We start from the raw sequence: 26,757 nt of genomic DNA on the forward strand, positions 1-26,757 counted from the left end.
CACAATTTGTATGTTTTTTTTTTCTTTTTTCTTTTTTCTTTTTTTGAGATGGAGTCTCGCTCTGTAGCACAGGTTGGAGTGCAGTGATGCAATCTCGGCCCACTGCAACCTCCACCTCCCAGGTTCAAGCCATTCTCCTGCCTCAGCCTCCCAAGTAGCTGGGATGATAGGGGTGTGCCACCATGTGCAGCTAATTTTTGTATTTTTAGTAGAGACAGGGTTTCACCCTGTTGGCCAGCATGGTCTCCATCTCTTGACCTTATGATCTGCCCACTTTGGCCTCCCAAAGTGCTGGGATTGCAGGCATGAGCCACTGCACCTGGCCTTTAAATCATATTTATACAATGATCATATTTATAATATTATAGTTTATTATTGTTGTCACTTACTTGATGAGTTTATTATTATATTTATAATATGGGTTTATAATATGAATGATTTGCATTCATTTACTCATTCAAATATGCTTTGAAAACAATGTGCAAATTCTTTTTTTAAAAAAATTTATGTCACAGGATAGTGTTGTAGGTCATGTACATAAATTGGTAACCAAAGTCTGCAGCTAAGAAAAGGATCAGGAATCCACCCTTCCTTCCTTCCTTCCTTCCTTCCTTCCTTCCTTCCTTCCTTCCTTCCTTCCTTCCTTCCTTCCTTCCTTCCTTCCTTCCTTCCTTCCTTCCTTCCTTTTGAGATGGAGTTTCGCTCTTGTCATGCAGGCTGGAGTACAATGGCGCAATCTCAGCTCACTGCAGCCTCTGCCTTCCTGGTTCAAGTGATTCTCTTGCCTCAGCCTCCCAAGTAGCTGGGATTACAGGCATGTGTCACCATCACACCCGGCTACTTTTTGTATTATTAGTAGAGACGGGGTTTCACCATGGTGGCCAGGCTGGTCTGGAATTCCTGACCTCAGGTGATCTACCCGCCTTGGCCTCCCAAAGTCCTGGGATTACAGGTGTGAGTGACCGCACCTGGCCAAGGACTCTACTTTATAGCTTCAGGGAACTGTGGCATGGGGCTACTGGGGGAACCACTTTTTTAGAATGTTTGGGCATCACTCCACCAGCCCCAACCCCGCAATGTTGGCTATAAGGAAAGGCCTGGAGGAAGACTGATCTGGCCTGTTGAGGGAGCCAAGGGAGCTGCTTCCCTTTTTTAAGCCAAGGGAGGCAGGCCTCTGGGAAACCCTTGTCAAGTTGGCAGGATGTGGGTTCTATACACTCCTGGCTTGTTTAAGAACCAGTGAGCCCTTTAATTCAGCCTGATGCAGCAGTGTTCAGGGTGCAGGTGAACAGCCCTGGGGTGAGCTCCTTGGTGAGGGCTGTGGGTAGAGAGAGGGCAAGACCCATCTTCCTGTCCCCTGGCCTGGAGTTTCAGTCCCAGTTGGGACATAAAATTGATTCTGCATATGCCCATAGGCCTAAGAGTTTGCTACCAAGGATAGGTGAGTTCGGGAGCCTGTGACCACCACTGAATGGAACATCTGAGGCATGTAGCAGTTTGCTGTGAGCTGGGGCAGGAAGATACATGTCAAGAGTCTAAAAGGACCATCAATGGCCATGGGAGGCACACAGGAGGGGGCTCTCCTTAGAGGGTCTATTGGAAGCACCACTGGTCAGCATCAAGCCCATGCATAGTGCATTACTGCTGGATAGGAGGGGATGTCTCCTTGCCGGGTCAAATGGGACAACTGTCTTTTACTTCTTCCTCAGGCCCCAATATTGGCCTTATTCTGGTAATACTGAGGGAGAAGAAAGGATGATGGGAGTCAGAACAGAACACCAGAACTATAAGTAGACAAAGCCCAAGTCTAATCTTGCCTGGGGAAGAGGACGAGGACTTCGAATTTGGTATAATAATAACAAAGCTTTCATAGCACTTACTTCCTGTGCCTGGTACTCTTCCAAGCACCTTAATCATATTGACACATTTAACCCTGGCAATGTTCCTATGAGGTAGCTACTATCATTATCCCCATTTTACAGATGATGAAACTGGGGCACAGAGGTTAAGTAACATGCCCAAAGCTCTCAGCTAGTAAGTGGCAGAGCTAGGATTCCAATCCAGGCAGCTAACTTTTAGAATCTGTAGGTTTTCATTGAATAAGAATTAATCCAAAGGATTGAAATAAGGCTACTTAAAACAACAACAACAACAATAAAGATGAGAAAACAAAAAATGGCAGAGAAGTTACAGAACCAGAATGAAATATCATTAAGGGTGCTACTATCTAACAGAAAAGGGGGTTTGATGGAACATAATTAGTGGCAGGTTTTAGATACTGATATGTGCTTTGGCTGTGTCCCCACCCAAATATCGAGCTGTAGCTCCCATAATTCCCACACGTCATGGGAGGGACTCTGTGGGAGGTAATTAAATCATAAGGGCGGGTCTTTTCCTGCTGTTCCTGTGATAGTGAATAAGTCTCAGGAGATCTGATGGTTTTGTAAAGGGGAGTTCCCCTGCACATACTCTCTCTTGCTTGCCTGCTGATATTCAAGATGTGACTTTGCTCCTCTACCTTCCACTATGATTATGAAGCCTCCCCAGCCATGTGGAACTGTGAGTCAATTAAACCTCTTTCCTTTATAAATTACCTAGTCTCAGGTATGTCTTTATTAGCAGTATGAGACCAGGCTAATACAGATAAAACAATATTCACCCTCAATGAGTTGAGACTCCTTGGTGAGCCATTTTCTCATAGCCTTCTCTGTTCTTCCTATGAGCTGTGAGGTAAGCACTGTTATTATTTTCATTTTACAGACAAGGAAACCGAGTTTTAGAGAGTTTAAACGATGTGCCCAAGGTCACCCACCTACAAGTGGTGAAGTTGGGTGTTTGAAGCAAGTTCTTTTGACTTTAGAACCTAAGCTTTGAATCTCTTCCTTATGGAGGTGTCAGTGTGAAGCTCACATACATGTTACCATTTTTGGTCTAGTTGGCCTATGGAGGAAGACACAGTGTAGAGATATGATGTGAGGGAGAAACGCAAGAAGATTCATGAAACAGGTGCATGTGACATTTTGAGTGGGTGAAGGATAGAGTCAAAGTTACAACTCCTCAAAATAATTAAAAAGGACAAGACTAAGGACATTACTACACATTGCCAAACAATAATGGTGATGACACCATTTTGAGCCTTCACGTAGCACCAGATATGAAGGAAGCTTAGTTAATCTAAGCTTCATGGTAACCTTAGGAGAGAGGTGATATCTACTCCATTTTGTGGATGAAAACCCAAGGTTCAGAGATGTTAATTGACTTACCCAAGAATGCACAGCTCATAAAGAGGTAAGTACAGATTAAAATCAGGTTTGGCTGGTTCTAAACCTAATCCCTTTCCTCCAACATATGACTATTTTCAGAGCACCACTGTCGTCTTCCCTCATTTGATTCTCATGGTGATCTGAAGCAGAGAAGGGACTGTTATTCCCACTCTACACAGGACATAGCACTGCAAAGGCTGTGCCCAAAACTTCTCTCTGGAGCTCAGACCTGCAGATACAACGGTCTCATGGACATTTCTCCACTGAGATATCCCACAGATTCCTTAAGCCCACCACATCCAAAGTGGAACGTATCATTTCATCTCCTTTTAAAATGATTGTCTGTATTCTTCCATTCATTCATTGATTCATTTAATAGATAGTTCCCATTCTCTGGGAATAAACAGTGAACACCTCAGTAGCAAGAGACTCACTCTTCAGCCAGTTGCCTAAACCAGAAACCTAGAAATGTTCCTGGCTGACCCAACCCTCCACATCTAATCATTCATTGAGTTTTTGTATGTCTCCTACTACATAGCTCTAAAATTTATCCATATCTCCCAGGGTTCCATTATCTCTTGGCTAGAATTTTTTTTTTTTTTTTAAGACAGAGTCTCGCTTTGTCACCCAGGCTGGAGTGCAATGGCGCAGTCTTGGCTCACTGCAACCTCCGCCTCCCGGGTTCAAGTGATTCTCCTGCCTCAGCCTCCAGAGTGCTGGGACTACAGGCGTGTGCCATGGCACCCAGCTAATTTTTGTATTTTTAGTAGAGACGGGGTTTTGCCATGTTGGCCAGACTGCTCTCGAACTCCTGACCTCGTGATCCGCCTGCCTAGGCCTCCCAAAGTGCTGGGATTACAGGCGTGAGCCACCGCACCTGGCTTGGCTAGAATATTATATCAGCTTCCAGATGTCTCATGTCTCCCTATTCCATTGTTTGTCCTCCTCTTCCTTCTCCTCCTCCAATGCACATTCCCTACTACAAGTCTGAATGATCTTTCTAAAATGCAAATCTATGTCAATCCCCTGCACTGAATGCCCTTTAATAGCTTCTGAAACTGCTCAGGATGGCTTACAAGGCTCTAGGGCCTGGCCCCACCCCCTCTGAAGCCTCAGTTGTTACTGTTCTTCCTTGGCATTTTCTACTCAAGTTTTGCTGCACTCATTTTGATTTTTGGAGCTTCATCACAGCGGCTTTCATGCCCAGGATTTCATACATCCTGCTTCTTCTGGCAAAACATCCTTCTGATTCTTTTCACCTGGCTGATGCCTACACATTCTTCAGATCTCAGTTTAAATGGCTCCTCTTCAGGGAGGTCTTTTTTGACCCCATGGATTAGGTATTTGTTCCCCTGTTCCAGCACATTCCCTATTTCACCAGCCACTGTTTGTTGATGTACTGACTTATTTAACAAATTTTTTCTGTGAAAACCAAATTGTCCTGCCCACCAATGACACATACTAACTGAACATATGAGCAAATGAATCAATGAATCAATGAACAGATGAAGGCCTAGAGTTACTAAAGACCATGGCAAAGTCTGGAAAGAGGAAGTGTCTCTGAGTCTCCAGCAGGGAATTTCAGGGGCCAATGATAACAGGTGATGTCAGACTCTTTTCTCAGCTGTAGGGTCTGCAAGGCAGCAGCCAGGTTGGTTTTGGCCCTTACTCTATACTCAGAGGGTGGCCTAACACCAAATAAGTACTTGTTGAATAAACCAATGAATGAAGGTATGAATGAGTGCTCGTAACTTTCCTGGGTTAAGAGGGATGAAAGGGTGTGTTTTGTCATACACGATTTTTGTCTGCGATGATTGTTCCTTCTAAAGTGTTTTCTTTAAGGAAAGGTTGATATTTTTGTCAACTGATTCTGATTCAAGTTTCTTCAGAGTAGGGGGAAGAGGGGGAGACCAGTGGAGGAAGGAAGAGGGGATTTGGTACTACCTAGAAACTGGTTCTGTGCATTGATCTTTCTTTGGATGCAGGAGTAGGCTGCTTAGAGGAAGAAATGAAAGCTGTGTTGATTCTGCTTCTGGAAGGGAATTTAACAGCTGCTGCCAGGAGTCCTGAGGCAGTGGATTCTGGTTGATGGTTCAAGTTCTGATTTGGGGTAAAAAAGCATGAATATATCCACCTTGTTTAGAATGTTCCAGTTTTATCATTATCTGGAGACTGTGGAGAACTACAAGGGGAGTGGAATATGAAGGAAAAAAAGTCTCTTTTTTGTTTTAAATTCTTGTTAGATTCATCTTCAACAAAAGGGGCACAGTTAAGTCAATGATGCCTCATCCATTGGGGGAATATTATATATCCATTAAAATAATTTATATTAATATAAAACAAGATTATGCTATGGTATTTAGTGCAGAATCTAAAATGAAATACAACCAGTAACACTCAGGACCTAAAGTTGTTGCTACAGAATAGTAATAACTGGGTTGATAAGCTCCCTGCCTGGGGCCTGGCTTACCTCTGCAGCACCATCTCTTATCTCTCCTCCTCCTGGAGGCCTCAGCCCTCTGCCCTCCACTCACCCCAGTGCCATGTTTCACTCACACCTTCCCCCCATTGCCACCCTTCCCATCTCCTGGACCACTTCCCTTGATTCTTTAGGTCTCAACTTAAATATCTCTCCTTCTGGAAACCCTTCCCTAAACCCAGAGTCCAGGCAAGTGCCCCGAGGTCTCAACTTAAATGCCTCTCCCTCTGGAAACCCTTTCCTAAACCCAGAGTCCATGGAAGTGCCCTGAGGTCAAGCACCTCCTACTTTCTTTTTGTACTTCCAGGTCATCACACTTAACACAAGGTCTCTAAGCCCTGAGCTCTGAGGGGAGGATGCAGTCATTGATTATAGTGTCACTAGCACAGTGCCTGGCAAAGTGTCAGTAAGTAAGAATATAGACCTGAAGGAAATAGGCCAGAGTGTTGCCAGTAGTTGCCTCTAAGTGGAGCAACTCATGCAGATTTTTATTCCCTTTTTCCAAGTTTTCTGTATTTTCTAAGATTTCCATAATTATCATGTATTACATCGTATTGTTAGGATAGAAAATAACCCTTTAATTATCAAATATGTGGAGAAGGCATAAATATAGGCAACATCAAACATGTTTTCTATTTTAACAGAACAGTGGGATTTCACTTGCACTTTTTAGGTCTTTATCTGGGGCAAAACATACAAATGCATCTGAATGAGAAACCCATGAGAGAGTGTGGTGAGACCAGTGGGCCATGCAGGGCTGTGTCATGACATTATGCCAGTGAGCTGCACATACCAGGGAACTTCACCCTGTTAGGGATCAGGCTTTTCATCTCTCTATTTTCAGCAACTCTCCCAGGGCTGGAGCAGAGAAGGTGCCTACTTACTAAATGTTTGCTGAATTCCTTGATAGCAGTTTCAGAGAAGAAGCTAACTTAAATTGATGCACAGAAAAGTGGAATGTATTTTGTGCCATTGTTCTGCAAATTTAGAGATGCACAGCAGGAAAAATTTCCCTCTGCCACGGAATAGCACAATTGGAAGGTGTATATGTGTAGTTATACTCCATTTATCTAGAGATAAGGTTTAAAGTGCCCTCAATTTTCCAGACTATGACTGAAAGCAGAAACAAGCCAAACAGATAATTAGGAATGAGAGAGAAATAAAACAAAAAGAAGCCTGTGAGCATCCTGACAAGTTCACAGAGGCTGACAAGTTCACGACCTGGAAACCTCCAAGAGCTTCACGCAGCCTCCCTCAGAACATGTCTACAGGTACCTTGGACACAATTCTAACAAGCACAGCCTTGATCCTAACAAGGGTCCCAAGTCCTCATGTACTAAGGGCGTTTTCCAAAGGGGCGTGCTACCGTCCATGGTGTAAAGGCACTGGGATTTTACTGATGGCACACCGTAAGCAACAAACATCAAAACTAGAACAGGCCTTTAAAGAACTTCTAGTGAGGTCCATCCCCTCCTTTTACAGATGAAGAAGCACAACTAGCGAGGTTAATGGCCCCAAATCACACAGCAATAAGGATGAAACTGTGACATACAATAAACACATAAGTAAGCAAAACCTCCCAGGCCCCTGACTCCCTGTATTAAAGCAACTGTAATCAAAGGTCATCATGACCAAACGAAAGGAAGGCAAAGGAGTAAGTGCTATATTTTAGAGTGATTCCCAGCAAACATTCTTTTACAATTTTTTAATTGGTTCTTAAGAATGATTATCCTCAGTTACCTGAACTACTGACTTCTGGCAAAGTTCCACTGCCCGATATTGCTGGACAGAAAAAGAACTCCTTTATATATATTTCCGCCTATTGTTGCAAAATGGACTCAGTACTCTAGCTGGGTACCAGCTACACACACACACACACACACACACACACACACACACACACTTACTTTTTGTATCATTCCTTTGAGCAGATAGTGTGCTATGTGAAGGCAGGCAGACTTGTTCATTTCTGTACAGTGCCTGGGGTGGTCGTTTTTCTGGATGAATAAATGAACAAATGAATGAACCTGAAGATTCAGTAGTCAAGTTGTCCTATTTTTCAACACAGCATGCCCATATCTTGAGGCCAATTCTTAAAATCCATATGGTAGATGCATTTGGTATGACAGGAAGTAATTAAAACAAACCGTAAGCATTGAGGGAATGGTGGTCAACGCTTATTTTGATAACCCAACAAACAATGTGGAAACTGCATTTTTCCCTGTAAATAGGGGCATGCTGAACGGTGGAAATATAAAAAAAAATAAGAAAAAGAAAAGGAAAAACTTCAACACACTATGTAAATCCTAGGAGGAAAGAAAGAAATCACACAAAGCATTGATCTTTTACTTTTTTTGATGCAAGATTTACACACATGTAGTTTTGTGTTTCCTTTGCTAACTTACCTTTTCCTCCACAGATAACTGTTAAAATCATTCTCCCACTTAGTTCTCTTATTTCGTACCTCCTTAAAATTCAAGCTATTATTTCTTTTAAGGAGCAAAATTTGTGGGTATTATCCTACTCATCTGCATCTTCTCCGAGACTACAAATTATCAGGATCCACCTCGTGTCTAGTCACTCGCAGGTGTCATTTGAATCCCTGATTTAAGCTGTTTACACCCCACGTTGTTTTATTTATCCTTCAACATCAGGTCTCTGTTTAATTAAAATTTACTTTGGTCCTCCTGGCACTCGCCCGCACTATCCCCATAGCAGCACAGAAGTGGTTTTGCTTTTATTAATTCCACTCTTGCCTCTGTCTGCTCTAACCCAAGAACGTTCTGCCCGCCCAGATCCCCAGCTTGAGTGTTGGAGTAAAAAACCTACAGGCGAGGGCCAAGGATGCCTCCCGTTTACAAGATGTTCTGCAGGTTAAAGCTGATCTTCCCCAGACGCTAAACCATAGTCTTCGTGGTTTTCGTATTTCACATTCTAGCCACAATTTCAACATCCCATCTCCGTGACATTAGGGAATGATAAATCAGCAGGTAGGACAGCTCCCCTGTACAGACTAGTAAGGGCGGCCCGGGCTCTGCCAAAGCCCTCGCTCCCGCCAGATGTCTGCGCCCGTGGGGTTAACGCTTTCCAGCAGAGCCGCCTTCCCCTGCGTCAGGCCGCTTCCCCAGGCAGCTGTTTTAAAAATGTCCGCCTCCCAGATTCAAGAGCGAAACTCCGTCTCAAAAACAAACAAACAAAAAAAGTCCGATAGCTTTTATTTCTTTTCAAATTTTCCTCCTTTTTCCCCCTCTCCCTCCTTTCCTTGCCTTGCCAGACCTCAGAATACTCGAAAGCAAATAAAAATGGTAACGAACCACCGGCAATGGGAATATATACTTTTCTTAAATAAGTGAGTCTGCGTTAAAACCATTTTGCTCCTTCCTCTTCACCGGATATTACTGGAAAAGGATGAGGGTGAAAGAGCTTATTTTGAGGTGGAGAAATATTTAGTGCTAATTTTTTGGTTATTTGCTATTTTTAAGTAGCTTTATTGAGGTATAATTTACATATCAATGTATGCATCTGTTTTACCAGTACAATTGGACAGTTTTTGAATCTATTTATAGAATTGTGCCACAATAGGAATAATCTAATTTTAAAACATTTCTATCCCCTTCCCCCACCAAAACCCCGCAGTGTCCATTTGCAGTTATTTCTCTCTCCCACCCCAGGTAACCGCTAATTTACCTTCTGTCTCTATAGATATGCCTTTTCTGGGCATTTTATACAAATGGAATCATACAATCGGTAGTCTTTTGTGTCTGGCTTCTTTCACCTCGCCTAATGTCCTTGAAGTTCAGTGCTAATGGTTTTTATTGTATGGCAAAGCCCCTTGGAATGGCCAAACTGTCCCAGAAGACTGCATAATCTAACTGCACTAAGTGCGCTCTCATAGTACACACTGCATAAACATGTGCCCTAAAATAGGGTGAAAACTTCGATTAGGGTCAAATTCTGAGGAGTGTGTCTGGGGATTAGGGGTTGGGGGTGTCTGTCAAGGGCCATATGCAAATACAAAGCATCTCAACTAGTAGTTGCATTGGTTTTGTTTTACAGACAGAAGTCCAAAACATTCAATTTACCTGTTATTAAAATGGCACATCAAAGCCATGTAGCTTTCAGAATACAAGGGCTTTTAAGCTATCTCCTGTTCATATTATCTAATAAGATTTCATATGTTAAAACTAAATACAGTTGACCTTTGAACAACATGTGGTTTAGGGACACCTACTCCCATGCAGTTGAAAATTCAGGTTTAATCTTTGACTCTCCCAAAACTTAACTACTGTTGACCTGAAGCCTGAAACCAGAAACAGTTGATGAACACATATGATGTATGTTATATGTATTATACACCATATAATTACAGTAAAGTAAGCTAGAGAAAATGAAATGTTATTAAGAAAATCATAAGGAAGAGAAAAGATATTTACTGTTCATCAAGTGTAAGTGGATCATCATAACTGCAGGCCTGCATCATCATGTTCACCTTGAGTAGGCTGAGGAGGAGGAGGAAGAGGAGGGGTTGGCCTTGCTGTCTCGGGGTGGCAGAGGCAGAAGAAAATCTGCCTAGAAGTGGACATGTTGTTCAAGGGTCGTCTATATACATTTCAGTGTTTTACATACTAAAATGATAGGCTCCTGTGGAAAGTGTTTTATATTAACTACTATATAATTAACATATAGTTATATAATTAGCTACATAGTTATATAATTATAACCAATGTTTAAATTAACTAATATTATATATCATTAAGGGAGAGCAAAAAAGAAACTAAAAGAATGGGAGGTCAAAGGCAAGCAAAAGGAAGAGACATTTGTGAGGTGAGAGGGGAGAAGCATGAAAGAGAGTAATCTGCCTGCACCTGCTCCAGTTCTGTTCTCAGCAGGTAGTTATGGCTTTGCAGCTTTTGGCTGCTCTTTCAAATTTTCATGACAGAATGTTCAAAACAGTGCCCTGATGGGGAACTCTTCTCCTAACTGAGGGTGATACCCATAGCGGTGGTTCTCAGCCCTGGTTGCACATTACAATCACCTGGAGAGCTCTGAAACTAAACCCACGCCCTGGCTCATTCCTAAATCAAGTGCATTACAATGGGACCTGGGCACAAGTACTTTTGAAAAGCCTCTCCAGGGGATTCTAATGTGCAGGCCTGGGCTGGGAACCAGTGGGCTAGATAGAGCAGTGCTTATCAAACTTTTACACACATAAGGATCATCCTCAGATCTTGTTAAACTGTAGATTCTGGGCTGGGTGCGATGGCTCATGCCTGTAATCCCAGCACTTTGGGAGGCCAAGGCAGGTGGATCACGAGGTCAGGAGATCGACACCATCCTGGCTAACATGGTGAAAACCCATCTCTACTAAATATAAAAAATTTAGTCAGGTGTGGTGGCGGACACCTGTAGTCCCAGCTACTAGAGAGGCTGAGGCAGGAGACTCTCTTGAACCTGGGAGGCGGAGGTTGCAGTGAGGCAAAATCACCCATACTGGCAACCAACATCCCCCCTCAGACCCCTTCAGGGTCAAGGAGCAGACTAGGAAACTCCAGCAGGTAAAGTAAGGTGCCAGGAATAAAGACACCACCTGATACATTCTCCGTGTTCCTACACCCACCCCTCTCCCTACCACACTTCCATCCAGCTCCACCTCTGCCCTCTCCCCAAGAGCCTCAGATTGAAATATTGCAAGGAAGACACCGATTCTCAAAGTCACAGGCTTAGGAATCTGAGCTACAAAGAAAAATGAGCCCCTGCTCCCCCAACTCACCCACACTCCCCTTGGCACTGCTGCCCTGCTCCTGCCCTCTCCCCCATAATTTGAACTGTCCTCACAGAAGCTGGAGAGACAGCCCACCTATCAGGAAAGAGAGGATCAGCATAGGACAAATGCCTGGGCTACATAGGAGCAGATGGCGAGATTAGTGCAGGGATGTAAGAAACAAGTGGCTCTCAGACCAAAGAAGACTCTGCAGGAGACAGCACTAGGCCTTCACAGGGGTGTGTGCTGCACAGGAGCTCCCCAGTTACCGAAAGAATTGTCTGAGAAAGGCTCTGATCTGACCCGAAAGGCCCTTGTTCCCACGACAACGTCTCAACATCTGGCAGTAACAGGCTTCTGTGCCCGAACTCTCTGGGTCTGCAGGTCCCATCTCTGCCAGCCTCTCACAGCCCAGAGGCATCTCCCATTGGCGCCTGATGGGTTAGGGAGGCTTTTCTTCCAGCTGTGACAAATCCAGCCCGAGGAGCGCTCCTGGGACTTTCTTAGTTGTTTCTTCCCACCCAAAGCCACAAGTCACTTGCACGCCACTGTGTGGACACCTTAAAGTGACCCTCTAGATGTGAACTGCACTGAGGGAATGGTCAGCTTCGCTCCCATTAGACAGCTTGACCCAAAGGACCTAGCGAACACCCAGACAAAAATTTATTCCTAAAAGCTGCGTGTGTCTGTGGTCTCCAAATGTAAAAAGAACCCCAAAAGAAAAAGCCAACTATCCCTTGAAAAACAAAAACAAAAAACTGTCACCAACCCACCTTTCACGTGAGGAGTCCTTGAGAAGGGCCTCTCCAGCCAGGACCAGGTAAGGGAATCTGTGCACTTGGCCAGACCCAGAATACCCAGTGGCAGGAACCTGCCAGCCACACTCTGACCCCATAGAATTTCCACCACTGACACACAGATCAGGACGCATCAGCCTGAGAGATGACGCCACAAGTCTGGTTTTCACAGATTGATTCCACACTCTCTCATTGATTCCACACACGTCCCATCACTGACACCAGATTCCCTCATCACTGACCCTACATACCCACAATCATTGGCTCCATGGACCTCATCACTATCCCAAAGACCACCCACCCCTAATCTACAGACCCACATCTCTCAACCCAGGGACCTCACAGATTCCCCATCCCTGATACCAGGATCTATAGAACCTCATCTCTTACCCCCACAGACCTATTAATAAGAGGATACATTCATGAGAGACTGTGTTGACCATTTTACACACCCATTGCATGTGTGTTTGTGTGTGTGTGTGCTGATTAATGGACTTACGTAAACTTTAGCGTTTTGGTAGGCAATGCAGTTTTTCAATGCCTTTTCTCTTTCTTTCTTTTTCTTGTACATCTTTAAAGGCCTTACTCCAGTAAGTGTGCATTGCAATTTATTAATGCCTATCCCTTATTGAATCCTTGTCATGCATATTTGTTATTAATCATAATTCATAATTCTTACAACTTCGAGACACCAGAGACTCATATAAGAAAAATGGCTGTGGGTTTTTATTTATTTATTTATTTATTTATTTTGGTTTCTTTAGATTATCAAAGTCATTCATTTGTATCAAGTCACTAAGTGTATACTTTGTTTTCTAAAAAAAAAATTCTAATTATAAAAAACTTTTTTAGACAGGGTATTGCTCTGTCACCCAGGCTGGAGTGCAGTGGTATAATCATGGCCACCATGGCCTCCACCTCCTGGGCTCAAGTGATCCTCCTACCTCAGCCTGTGTAGTAGCTGAGACCACGGACATGCACCAATATGCCACCTACTTAAAAAAAATTATTTTGTAGATATGTGGGTGTGACTATGTTACAGAGACTGGTCTTGAACTCCTGGGCTCAACTGATGCTCCCACGTTGGCCTCCCAAAGTGTTGAGATTACAGGTGTGAGCCACTGTACCCAGCTGATAAAAACTTAAAAAGAGTAAAATACTTTGGGACCTAATGTAAAATTTCCACTGAGATGATGCGTCAGAAATTAAGGTAGAATAAAATGATCCTAGGGCATCTGAAACAACGGAAACTAAATCTTGGGCAGGCCACGGTGGCTCACGCCTGCAATCCCAGCACTTTGGGAGGCCAAAGTGGGGGAGTCACTTGAGATCAGAAGTTCGAGACCAGCCTAGCCAACATGGTGAAACACTGTCTCTACTACAAATACAAAAATTAGCCTGGAGGTTGCAGTGAGCCGAGATCATGCCAATGCACTCCAGTCTGGGCAACAGAGGGAGACTCGGTCTCAAAAAAGAAAAAAAGAAGAAGAAATAAACTCTTAATTTCTTCATCAAGTGTAAAACTGTGGACTGAACTCTGGAGGAATAATACATTAAAAGACACACAGGCACTATATATTTCTTTGAAGTTTTATTGAGAAATATTAATAACATACCACAGAAACCACCCATTTAAACTGCAAAATTCAACAGTTTTCAGTATATTTGCACTGTTGTGCAAACATCACCACAATAAATTTTAGATCATTTTCATGACCCCAAAGTAAACCCCGTAACCCTCCATTTCCCCCCAACTCCCCTAACCCTGAGCCACCACTAATCTACTTTCTGTCTCTATGTATTGTCGTATTTTGGACATTTTATTTAAATGGAATTACATAATATGTGGTATTTTGTGACTGGCTTCTTCCACTTAGCATAATATTTTCAAGGTTTATTTAATCCTGCATGTGCGGTGGGGTCACTTTACATAAGGATAAACCTGGGAGGGGGGTGCTTACTGATTGATTTTGAAACTTCCCTCCAAAATTTTATATATATATATTTTAATATATATATATATATATATTTTTTTTTTTTTTGACACGGAGTCTCGCTCTGTTGCCAGGCTGGAGTGCTGTGGCATGATCTCAGCTCACTGCAACCTCCACCTCCTGGATTCAAAGGATTCTCCTGCCTCAGCCTCACGAGTAGGTGGGATTACAATCATGTGCCACCACACCTGGCTACTTTTGTATTTTTAGTAGAAACAGGGTTTCTCCATGTTGGTCAGACTAGTCCTGACCACCACCATGCCCAGCTAATTTTTTTTTTTTTTTTTTTGGAAGATAGGGTCTCGCTCTGTCACCCAGACTGGAGTGCAGTGGCATAATCTCAGCTCACTGCAGCCTCAACCTTCAGGGCTCAAATGATCCTCCCACCTCAGCCTCCCAAGTAGCTGGGACTGCAAACAAGTGGCACCACACCTGACTAATTTTTGTATGTTTTTGTTAAGACAGGGTTTTGGCATGTTGTACAGGCTGGTCTGGAACTCAAGAGCTCAAGTGATCCACCCACCTTGGCCTCCCAAAGTACTGGGATTACTGGTGTGAGCCACTGCACTTGGCCTAATTTTTTTTTTTCCCTGAAGAGATGAGGTCTTGCTATGTTGTCCAGACTGGTCTCAAACTCCAGGATCATGCAATCCTCCTGCCTTGGAGTTCCAAAGTGCTACGATAACAGGTGTGAGCCACCACACCAGCCCATTCTTTCTTTTATTCCAAGTATTCAGAATTTTTTTTAAAATGTGTTTTCCACTTACAGCATTTCTCAGGTTGGACTAGCCATCTTTCAAGAGCTCAGCAGTCTTATTGGACAGCACAGCTCTGGAGGGTGATTTTATGTACATCCCCACTGCTCTCTCTGCCTCGATTCCTGTCTACCCCACACCCCTGCAAAAAGTGGTTTTTTTATTTGTTTGTTTTTTTGAAATGGAGTCTCACTCTGTCACCCAGGCTGCAGTGCAGTGGTGCAATCTCGGCTCACTACAACCTCTGGCTTCCAGGTTCAAGCGATTCTCCGGCCTCAGCCTCCCAAGTAGCTGGGATTACAGATGTGCACCACCAAGTCTGGCTAATTTTTGTCTTTTTAGTAGAGACAGAGTTTTGCCATTTTGGCTAGGCTGGTCTCAAACTCCTGACCTCAAGTGATCTGCCTGCCTCAGCCTCCCAAAGAAAGGCTTCCTTCCCTTTCTCCCTTTCCCCCTCCCTCCTCTCACACGTAGTGACTCTCTTGCCCTTCCACCTTCCACTGCGCCGAACCTAGAAAGCTTATTTTATTTTATTTTTTATTATTATTATTTTTCTTGAGATGGAGTCTTGCTCTGTCGCCCAGACTGGAGTACAATGGCATGTTTCAGTTCCCTACAACCTCCGCCTCCCGGGTTCAAGCAGTTCTCCCTGCCTCAGCCTCTTGAGAGGTTGGGATTACAGGTGCCCACCATCATGCCCAGCTAATTTTTGTATTTTTAGTAGAAACGAGGTTTCACCATGTTGGCCAGGCTGGTCCTGAACTCCTGACCTCAGGTTATCCCCCCGCCTCGGCTTCCTAAAGTGCTGGGATTACAGCGTGAGCCACTGCTCCCGGCCAGAAAGCTTATTTTGAAAGGTGTATATACAGCCCCTTATGTTTCTGCTTGATTTTTAAAATAACATATTTAGGTCTATAAGTTTTAGGATGTAAGATCTCACTGTATGTGTTGCTTTGCATCATTGAACAGTTTTGGTAATTATTTTTACTTTCTATACATTTTAGAGTTTCCATTAAACTAATATAGAATTTCATATTCAGGGCCTGGTGCAGAGGCTCATACCTGTAATCCAGCACTTTGGGAAGCCGAGATGGGCGGATCACCTGAGGTCAAGGGTTCGAGACCAGCCTGGCCAACATGGCCACACCCCGTCTCTACTAAAAATTCAAAATTAGTCAGGTGTGGTGGTGCATGCCTGTAATCCCAGCTACTTGGTATGCTGAGGCAGGAGAATCGATTGAAACTGCGAGGCGGAGTTTGCAGTGAGCCAACATCACGCCATTGTACTCTAGCCTGGGCAACAGTAGTGAAACTCCAGCTCAAAAAAAAAACAAAAAAACAAAAAAACAAAACTTAGCTGGGCATGTTGGCGGGTGCTGATAATCCCAGTCACTCGGTAGGCTGAGGCAGGAGAATTGCTTCAACCCAGGGAGCAGAGGTTGCAGTGAGCCAAGATCTCATGACTTCGCTCCAGCCTGGGGCACAGGGCAAAACTCCTTCTCAAAAAAAAAAAAGAAAAAAATTCAAATTCATATTCACTCATTTCAAAAATGAAAATTTATTTTTGCAAATTTCTATTTGAGTGATAGAATTATTTTAATTTAGGAATGGTTCATAAAAAATGGGTGTAGTGATTATGTTCTTTCCTGTGCTTGAATGGAAAATGATGAGGGATCATGATGTTAGAGTTGCAGTGAGAAGGGGTGGGAAAGAGGGATTCCAGAGTGCCAGGCATGCAGGTTTTCTGGAAGGCTTGCACGAGGACTGCTACTGTTTGAAGGTGTTCCCCGAAGTTCATGTGCTGGAAACTCAACCCGTAATGCAATAGTGCTGCCCAGTGGAACCATGAAGAGGCGATTAGGTCATAAAGGCTCTGCCCTCAGGAATGGATGAAGGCGGAGGGGGTTAGTTGTCTTGGGAGTGGGTTCCTGATAAAAGAATGAGGATGGCTTCCTTCCCTTTCTCCCTTTCCCCCTCCCTCCTCTCACATGTGGTCACTCTCTTGCCCTTCCACCTTCCACCATAGGACGGCACAGCAAGACCTTCACCAGATGCAGGCCCCTCACTTTTCCAGTGTCCAGAACTGTAAACCAAGTGAACTCTTGCTTATAAATCACCCAGTCTGTGGTATTCTGTTATAGCAACACAAACAGACTGAGACAGGGACACTCAGTGGGCTCATCTCTCTACTTGATGGAGCACTCCCTGCGTGGTATCTTGTATTTGTAGACATGATGCTGTAAATGCTCTTTGAGTGCCTTGAAGCCTTTTATGTTTGAGTTTACAGAGAAGCCCCTACAGGCTTCAGGTCCCTTCCTCTGTTGTTTCTTTGCTCTTTAGTACCTCCCCAAACCTAGTATTAAATTAGATCATAGCAAAGTCCTTGGACCAACAGTATTAGCAGTACCTGAATAACATGCTGGAAATACAGACTCACAGGCTGCACCGCAAAACACTGAACCAGAAACTCTAGGAGTGAGACCCAACAATCTGTATTTAACAAGTCCCCCAGATAAGTCTGATGCACACAGAACTGTGAGATGCTGTATTCGATGATGTTCAGTTCATGCTAATGGAATCACTAACACACACGTCTGCTCACTGCTTGGTCTTTGCACAGGCACCTGGATCCTTCTTGGAATACCTTTCTTAGTGTCTTGGTGTTGGTTAAGTTCTGTGGAGTTTGATACTGCTCATTTTGCTGCTTGTTCTGTTTTTCCAGAGTCCCCTTATCACTTGACCTGCTGCCACATTATGTTTGATTACAGATACCCCATCAGCCTGGGTCTCTCTTTACAGCCTTTGTACACATACGTCTACACATAGGGATTCGGATTATCTCAGGATCCCACATCCTCACTGTCCCCCATTCCCCCAACCCCGCCATCCCCCACCAGTACCTTTCTGAAGTTTTCTAGTCCTTCCTTTTCGTTTGTGCTCCTTAAAGCGCAGCCCCATGCCTGACTTTGGTTCCCACTGAGTTCTGTTACAAGGATTCCACATTTGTGGATATCAAATCTTTGGCAAGGTCATTTACCTGGGCTGGAATAAGACTCTTGGCTGATCCTCCTTCCTAAACACCCACCCAATGGGAGAGGCTGATACTCAACATGCAAACCTTGTTTTGTAATTCTCCAGGCAAAGTGATGTTGGAAGACATTGTGGCAGGGGTGGTGTGTGAAGATTTACAAATAATTTTTGAATATCTGTTTCATGATAGGTCTCAGAGGTGCCTTGTGGGTGTGGCTTTGGAGGATGATTACGAGGAAATTGTGGATATTAGGGAAGTCAGGAAAGGAAAATAATCACTCACAATTCAACAATTCAGAGAAAGCTCCTAAGGGAATTTCTGGCTGCTTGATGCCCAGAGGCCAGGTCTTCACTTTGTATCAAGGCTCAGGACTATGGATAGAGAAATTATGGGGCACCAAAAAAACTCAGTAATCAAGATAAACAAAATTTTAATGTAATATCTTTAAAAATACAAATTGATGCATAAAGAAAACACCCATGTTGAACCAAACGGTTACAATGTTGCCTCCTCTTCGGCACCACCCCACCCTCCAGAAGTTTCCTCCAAGCCGCACCTGTAAGATAAAAAAAAAAAAAGACAAAATAAAAACCTGTAAGAGAAAAGATAAAAATGAGATCGGCCTGGGGGCTCATGCCTGTAATCCCAGCACATTGGGAGGCCGAGGCAGGTGGATCACTTCAGGTCGAGTATTCAAGACCAGGCTGGGCAGCATGGCAAAACGCCATTGCTACTAAAAAAATATATAAAAACATTAGCTGGGCATGGTGGCAGGCACCTGTAATCCCAGCCACTTAGGAGGCTGAGGCAGGAGAATCTCTTGAACCTGGGAGGCAGAGGTTGCAATGAGCCGAGATCACACCATTGCACTCCAGTCTGGGTGACAGAGCGAGATTCTGTCAAAAAAAAAAAAAAAAAAAAAAAGATCCTCAGGAATTTCTGGCTCAAGTCTCCCAGCCTCACCACCACTACCACCAGGCGATCTTTTGCTGTTCACCCAGGTCCAGGCTCCATCCCCTAAAATGCCGGGGAAATGCTACAAGACTCTCCCCATCTCCATTCCGGGAGTTTGCTGCAAGCCAATCTTGCTCTTCCTGAAAACAGCCTTGGGGTTCCCTGTCCTGGTACACCCTCCTACTGTAGGCAACACAGGGCCAGTGTCACCTGCAAACCAGGAGTCATGGCAAAGCATCGCCTCTCCCTGAGCTGCTTCTGTCCCAATCTGGCATCTGCTCGGGGAAGGGCACACCAGGGAGGAGACTTGCATGGTGAGCTCAGGTCACCTTCAGGGGAAGGTCAGTGCATACCGGCCAACCCGCACCACATTTTCCAGAATCCTTCAGCAGTACCGCGATGCTCTTGTGGTCAGCAGACCTCATTGGCTCCCAGCGAAACTTGTCAATGTCACTTGGGCATCTTAACAGTAGGCTCCTAAACTTGGTTGTGTGTGCTGTGCAGATGTCAGAGGCACCCTGTGTGGGCAAAACCAACTGCTTTCCCGCCTCTCTAGCTCCAAAACTACAATCCCCAGAGGCCTCTGCAGTCACTTCTACTACTCATCCTACACACCTTCCCTGTGTCTGGTTAATGTCAGAAGCACTTCTGGTCTGTGGCCCCGGCTGGTTAGGCTGGTTGGCACCCAGTAAGGCCTCCCTCCAGGTCTTCCCCACACCTCTGTACCTCATTACCTGACCAGTTTCAGGATCTGCAGGGTGCATCCGTGTTCCATGGGTGCCCTATAGGCAGTCAGCATGCCCCTCTGTGTGTCCCTGTGTTACTCATGGGAATGAAGGCTGGGAGCCATAGAGCTGTCTCAGAACTCAGGTGCTCTCCTGTAGGCACCTGCAGGCCATTTTCCTTTCACTGGAGCCCACAGGGTTAGAGACAAACCCTCACTCTGTGACTTGGGGACAAGGGCTTCACTCCCTGGCCTGAGTTTGGAGCAAAGCTTGAGGGTGCTGGGTCAGTCTGGGCCCCCCCGGATGGGAACTGGCTGCCCTAGTGATTTCTGTGACATCCCCGGCCCCAACTGTGGGGCTCTGGAGTGGATTGTGCTTCACCTTGTGGCTGGGGGTTTCCAACTGAGAGTCGAAAAAGAGGTGAGAATTACCTGTAATTCCATCTTGGCTGTCAACAGGATGGATCCCCTTACCTTTTCTTGCCCTGGAGGCTGCCTGGTTGGTACTGGGGAAAGTTCATTCCTAGTCCTGGAAGAGCAGCTCATTCTAACCGGAGTCCTCCCTCAGCATTCCTTTCTGCTCCATCCATACCGCAGTCATTCATGAAGTCGTTAATTGTAAACACATATGGAATGGTTTAAATAGAAGTACAGAGATGTGTGCACTTAATTGTTCAGTGATGTGGATGAAGGGCAGGGACATCAGAGATGCCTGTGACTTCAAGGGGTTGGGGAGGACTCCCAGAAGTAGGGTTGTCTCAGCTGTCCCTGACCGGTTTGATACCTTGGAGATTAGGGGGAAGGCATTCCAGTGGGAGGTGGGAAGGAAGCACAGTCTCAGAGGCTGGGCTCTTGCTACCATGTGGAAGGATTATGGTGGCCAAGGGCCTTCTTAAGGTTGATTTTTAAATATACATAGGTGAAGATACAGACTAGCTATTCACACATAGAACAAGGAGAAGCTTGATATAGGCTAACTTGAATTTTACCTTTGAGAGCATTTTCAGCTTCTGGAAATAGGTACATTTCACCAAAAATTCCAGATTCCCTGCTTCTCTGAAAATAAATCTGCCCTAACTCTTCACTATTCTTTTTTTTTTTTTTTTTTTTTTTTGAGACAGATTTTCACTCTTGTTGCCCAGGCTAAGGTGTAGTGGCATGATCTCCACCCACCACAACCTCTGCCACCTGGATTCAAGCAATTCTCCTGCCTCAGCCTCCTGAGTAGCCGGGATTTACAGGCACGCGCCACCACGCCTGGCTAATTTTCTTGTACTTTTTTTTTTTAGTAGAGATGGAGTTTCACCATGTTGGTCAGGCAGGTCTTGAACTCCTGACCTCAGGTGATCCACCTGCCTTGGCCTCCCAAAGTGCTGGGATTATAGGTGTGAGTCACCTCACTTGGCCAGTCTGCACTATTCCTTAGTGTCAGACAATTTGATCCAAACAATGTCTTTCTCATTCGGACGTGACCTTCAGGGTTTAATTTTTGTATTTTTGGTATAGACAAGGTTTCTTTCTTTCTTTCTTTTTTCAGGTAAATTTTCACTCTTGTCACCCAGGCTGGAGTGCAGTGGCATGATCTCAGCTCACTGCAACCTCCGCCTCCTGGGTTCAAGCAATTCTCCTTCCTCAGCCTCCTGAGTAGCTGGGATTACAGGCGCCTGCCACCACACCTGGCTAATTTTTTATAGTTTTAATAGACACAGGTTTTGCCAGGTTGGGCAGACTGGTCTCATCTCGAACTCCTGACCTTCCTTAATCTGCCTGCCGCAGCCTCCCAAAGTGTGGGATTACAGGCATGAAGCAACGCCTAGCCTCCACTGGCTAATTCTTTGTATGTTTGAAGAGATGGGGTTTCACCATGTTGGCCAGGATGGTCTTGATCTCCTGACCCTGTGATCTGCTGGCCTCCGCCTCCCAAAGAGCTGGGATTAGAGGTGTGAGCCACTGCACCCAGCCTCAATGTAGCTTTTATATCAAAGTATTTATGTAGGAAAAATTAATCAAAGGGCACAAGCATTTCAATACTTAGGTTGTTTAAGATGAAATCTGTGGCTGGAAGAGTGTCAGACGCATAAAAATGTTTCGCACATGAAGGAGCCACAACTTAAATAAACAAATTTTGAAGGAACTAAGTAACAAATGATTTTCTGTTGTTTGTTTTGTTATGTTATTTTGGAAATGTGATTAATCATTATGTCAAGGGAGTTGGGAAGAATTTCCAGATACTCTGATATGCATGACATCTTAATCATACCAAATAAAGCAAGGCTATCTTAGGAAATTAGGTATCACTGCCAAGGACCTTTACATGAGATAAATTAAAATTACTATTAAATTTGTAACAATCAGACGGACTGGCAGGCAAGTTGTGTCATTTTTTTCTCAGCATTTTTTCTTTCTTTGATTCAATAAAACAAAGTTAAATGCCAGCTATCTGCAAAACACTCACTAGACTATGTTTCATGATATGTGAAACACAGCCTGCACACTCACAGATCCTTGCCATGGTCCCGTTCCCTTCTTTTCAAAACCTGTGTTACCCTGTGGCTAGATTTCTCAATGAGATGAAAGAGAGAGAGGAATGAGAACCATCTTCTTTGAGGTCGCTCTGCACCGCTCCTGCAGGTAGACGATGACTTCTCAGGTGAGACTATTATCCTTGGCTGGGGGGTAGAGGTCTTAATCCTAGAAAAGAGGCCTCTCAGGGTGGAGAGGTGATTTAAATCCTTACCAGATAGACACAGCTCCCCAACTCCTCCAGACTTTCACAAACCCAAACTGGAACAGCGGAAAACGACTGACAACCGGCCACATGCCCCAGGCAGAGACGCAGGGAGAGGCTGACCAGAGGGAAGGTCAACGTACAAGATACCACCCTCCGGCACACAGGGCACATGTGTCCCAACACACACACACACACACACGGACACAGAGCGAAAGAGAGAGAAAGGAGAGAGAAAGAAGAGACGCAGGCACACACACAAATGCACAAAGACGTATGGCAGTGGCAGGGTAACACCCACTCCCAGGCAGCCCCTGAAGCTGCCGGATTCTGCTCTCTGTGACTATGACCCGTGGGTAAGAGAGCAGCCCACAGGCACACAAGCAAACCTCTCCTCTTTTGAAGAGACTCACTGGCACACCATCAGTCGGTGCAGGCCTGAGCCTGGGATCCCGCGCTGCTTCTCCGGCCCTCTGCCCGTGGTTTCCTCCTCCTGGACGACCCTCCGTGGATCCTGGCCTCCAAGACCATCCCGTCTATGCCCCTGGCGAGAGCTGGTCTTAGCCCTGACTCTGACTAATCCCTCTAATCCCAGGTACTCGGGAGGCGGAGGGAAGAGAATCACTTGAATCCGGGCGGAAGACTTTGCAGTGAGCTGAGATCTCGCCACTGCACTCCATACTGGGTGACAGTGAGACACTGACTACATAAAAAAAAATATGGTGGAGCGGGGGCTGTGGGGACTGAGGCGGTGGCAGGTGAAGTGAAGATTGGGAAAGAGGCCTCCTTGACACTCCACGAATCCTGGCCTGAGGCTGGGATCTCGCGCTGCCTCCCCGGAGATCAGCCTGAGGTTTCTTCCTCCTGAGGTTTCTTCCTGCTGGTCGGATCTCCGTGAATCCCGGCCTCTGGAGACCATCCTGTTAAAGCCCTGGCCAGGACTGCTCTCAGCCCCGACTCTGACGCACTATCACACAGGGCTCCTACTTCGCCAAGTCTCAGGGACCCATCCCCAGGAAATGGTGTCAATCGCTGTGACCAAAACCGCAGCTCAGGCCTCGCGCATGAGCACTGGCAAGGCTGACTCCCCCTTTGCTCCAGAGAGTCAGGCTGGGGACCCCTTAAAAAATGGTGGCGACACGACGCGGGGACTGGGGCGGCAGTGGCAGCAGTGGAGCAGTCCCAGGCGGCGGGTGGGAAGAGGACTAGGAGAGGGGCCTGCGCAAGAGCCAGGGTCAGACCCATAGGAGTCCTATCGTCAGGACCTTCTTGATTGGTTTTCTGCTTTGGTTCCCGGTGGAGGAGGAGCTTCAGGGTGCCCGCTGGGCTCTCTGGACACCCCTTCGAATCCAATAATGGATACGACCGGGTGATCAGGAATGGGGTTACAATGTAGTGAGGCAGAAAGGGCCTCGCTGGGGCACATAAAGATCCCAAGAGTTGCATGGCCTGCTGTTGGCTGAATAAACTGGCCCATGAGTCCATTGCCTCCCTCCTTCCTGAGTAGGGTAGGGGTTTACCTTCGTCTCCAAGGCCCGGGGACTCCGAAATCCCGACACAGCTTTCCACAACACATGCAACAAGAGACAAAGGCGAGGCCAAGATAGAGCCAATGTGACCACACATGGCATTGACTTCCTTCAAGAGCAGATGGAGTGAGCGTGTGTCTTTGAGGTCATCTGGGACGATGCTGAGGCAGATAGTGAGGTCCAGGCATGTGCCCGGGGGCCACTGGGATTTCCCACACAAAGTTGAGGAAAAGCCAAGCACACCTGAAAACCTGTGAGACAGGACCTGTGCTAGAGTCCAAACCACATGCAGGGATGCCTGCCAGAGGGGCCGAGACGTTTTGAAAAAGTATACCCCACCAACAGCCCACCACCAGGTGGTTCCCCTGACACCACCTCCCCTGACAACCAGCAAAACCCAATCCCTTGGGAGACTTGAAATCCGTGGCAATCAAAAGATTCAGTGCTTGAAGGCATTTTGCCCAGGAGCAGAGGAACCGAAGGGATTTCAGAAATAAGCGAAAAATTACAGGCCGGATGCAACACTGCCTTTCCTGGCAGGCAAAGGTCAGCCACGGAGGGGTCGCATCACACTGGTCTCGGACAGACCAGACAGCAATCACTTGAGACATGGAGATCAATGGAAGTGCCCCCTCCCAGATAGGTATGAGAGCTCCAGAGTAATAAAAACGGTCCAAACAATAAGAAATACCACAGAAGACGAAAGCAATCAAGATCCGGACCCCTAAGAAGTATCTCCTGATGAAATGGAAACTGTCCCATGTTGAAGACATTCAGACAGACCGAGAAGCATGCAGGACCCTCGGCCTCCCTCCCCCTCCGAAAGAGCGGCGGCCTAGCCCCGCTTGCGAAAGCCCCGGGGCTCCCGCAAGCTGCCTCTGCTTTCCAGGACCCGCGCAAACAGGGACAGGGGCGGTCCCGCGGCGGAGCCACTGGCCCCACGCGTGGCACTGGCCGATCCCCGAGCAGACGATGTGAATGCGTGTCAGCCCGGGCGTACGGGGTGACGGCGAAACCAACAGCGGAGTCCAGGCCTGTGCCCGGGTGGAAGAGGGTCCCAAGGGACCTGCCCGTGGATTCCAAGGGAAATCCAAGAACGCCTGGGATCCAGGAGGGAGCCAGAAGATTCAGGGAGTCAGTCCACCTGCTCAGAGGAGCCGAGGAGAGGCTGTGCCTCAAGAACGAGAGGGGAAGTGCAGAGGGGAAGTGCCGCACCGCCTGTCCAAGAAGACAAGGCCAGTCACGGTCGCCTAGCGCTCATGCTAGGCAGGCCACCCAGCCATGAGGTGAAACAGGGAGAGCAAGACAGCTTCCCTGTGGGAGACACGTATGGGAGCCGGGAGCTCCAGGGTCATGGAACCTGCCCAAGCAAGCAGAAACAGGTTTGGAGAGAGAAACCGTCACCACACGGATCTCCGAGGAGTGTCTCCCTGACGGACTGGGAAGCCATCTGCGTCCAAGACGTTCGGCCAGACCGACAAGCGTGTAGGCCCCCGAGAGACAGGGGAGACAGAGCAAGAGGGAGGACAGAGCAGAGGCCGGAGCCCAGGCCCGACACTGCCCGGTGCCACCGCCGCGGGCCTAAGGGGAGGGTTGCCCAACGGCTGACTTGTCCGGAGAGGCCAGCCTTCCAGGGACCGGGAGGCCTGGCATCTCCCCTTCCCGGCTTCCTCTTCAAGCTTCTGCCGTGGTGCGGCTTCATTTCTCAGAGAAGAGCCGTGAAAAGGTCCAAGCGTCTCCTCTGAGGCGGGCCTGCTCCTCTCCTGCAGGGCGACGAGCTCCTCTGGGGCTTTTGGCCCTGGCTGGACTGTGGTTATCTTGATCCCAGGAGAGAGTCCGCTCGGCAAGGGTAACGAGATTTCCACTGCTGCTGGGGAAGACGCATCTCCTCACGCGGCCGAGGCCCTCAGGGACCCCAAGTGGAACGGCGGCGAAAACCACTGAGGAGCCCGCCGCGAGACCCAGGCACAGAGGCAGAAGAAAGAGGCTCGGCAGTGCCAGGCCGACGCGCAAGAAGTCGCCTTTGGGCGCACGGGGCGCGTTCGTCCGAACGCACCCACGCACACGGGCACGCACACACGAACCGGCAGAAAGAGGGAAAGACACACACAGAGAGTGAGGGCCAGAGAGACAAGAGAGGATGGGAGAGACGCAGACACACACAGTCACAGGGCAGCAGCGGCACAGAAACGCAGCCCCCGCAGGCACACAGCCCCCCTGACGCTGCAGGCTCCCGCTCCGCGCGTGAAGGCCCCTCGGGGGAGAGAGCAGCCCACGGACAGGCGGGCGGACCTGTCGTGGAGATCACGGGGGCAAGACTTTTGGGGAGACTCACCCCAACACCGTCCGGGCAGGCCTGAGGCTGGGACGACGCGCCGCTTCCCCCGGACTCCGCCTGCGCTTTTGTCATCCCGGCCGGCGCGTTGCGACTCCCGGCGTCCGTCCGGAGACGTTCCTGTCGACCCCGTGGAGAGGTGAGGCAGGAGCCTCGCAGCCCCGACACCCAAGCACCGCCACGGAGGGCTCCTGCTTTGCCAAGCCTCAGGGGCTGGTTTCTAAGACAACCGTGGAAATCACTGTGAATGGCGGAGCGCTGGCGCCTCGCGAACTCGCTTTGGCCCTGCCGGTTGGGGCCCACCCTCTCTAGCCACCTGTAAGTCAGGCTGCGGCCCCTTTAAACAAGGGCGGCTGCGCGGGGCGCAGCGGCGGGAATGGGGTGGGAGGGTGCGTTTGTGTGGTGGG

The 26,757-nt window shown here is 46.9% G+C and overlaps 1 long non-coding RNA gene across 3 annotated transcripts; it reads right to left on the reverse strand.

The window, feature by feature from the left end:
* Positions 1–18,493: 18,493 nt before the first annotated feature.
* On the reverse strand, positions 18,494–26,672 carry LOC139359496 (uncharacterized). 3 transcript variants are annotated; one of them, XR_011615534.1, is made up of 4 exons: positions 20,191–25,986; positions 19,388–19,922; positions 18,859–18,976; positions 18,494–18,636 (listed from the first exon to the last, which is right to left on the reverse strand). It is a non-coding gene; the product is annotated as an uncharacterized lncRNA (long non-coding RNA). The 3 variants fall into 3 exon arrangements; XR_011615535.1 differs by lacking the exon at positions 18,859–18,976 and having other exon boundaries at positions 20,191–25,983; XR_011615533.1 differs by lacking the exons at positions 18,494–18,636; positions 18,859–18,976 and having other exon boundaries at positions 18,983–19,922; positions 20,191–26,672.
* Between the last annotated feature and the right edge of the window lie 85 nt (positions 26,673–26,757).

The sequence above is a fragment of the Macaca nemestrina genome, chromosome 17 (genome assembly GCF_043159975.1).
Source record: "Macaca nemestrina isolate mMacNem1 chromosome 17, mMacNem.hap1, whole genome shotgun sequence".
NCBI classification, from domain to species: Eukaryota; Metazoa; Chordata; class Mammalia; order Primates; family Cercopithecidae; genus Macaca; species Macaca nemestrina.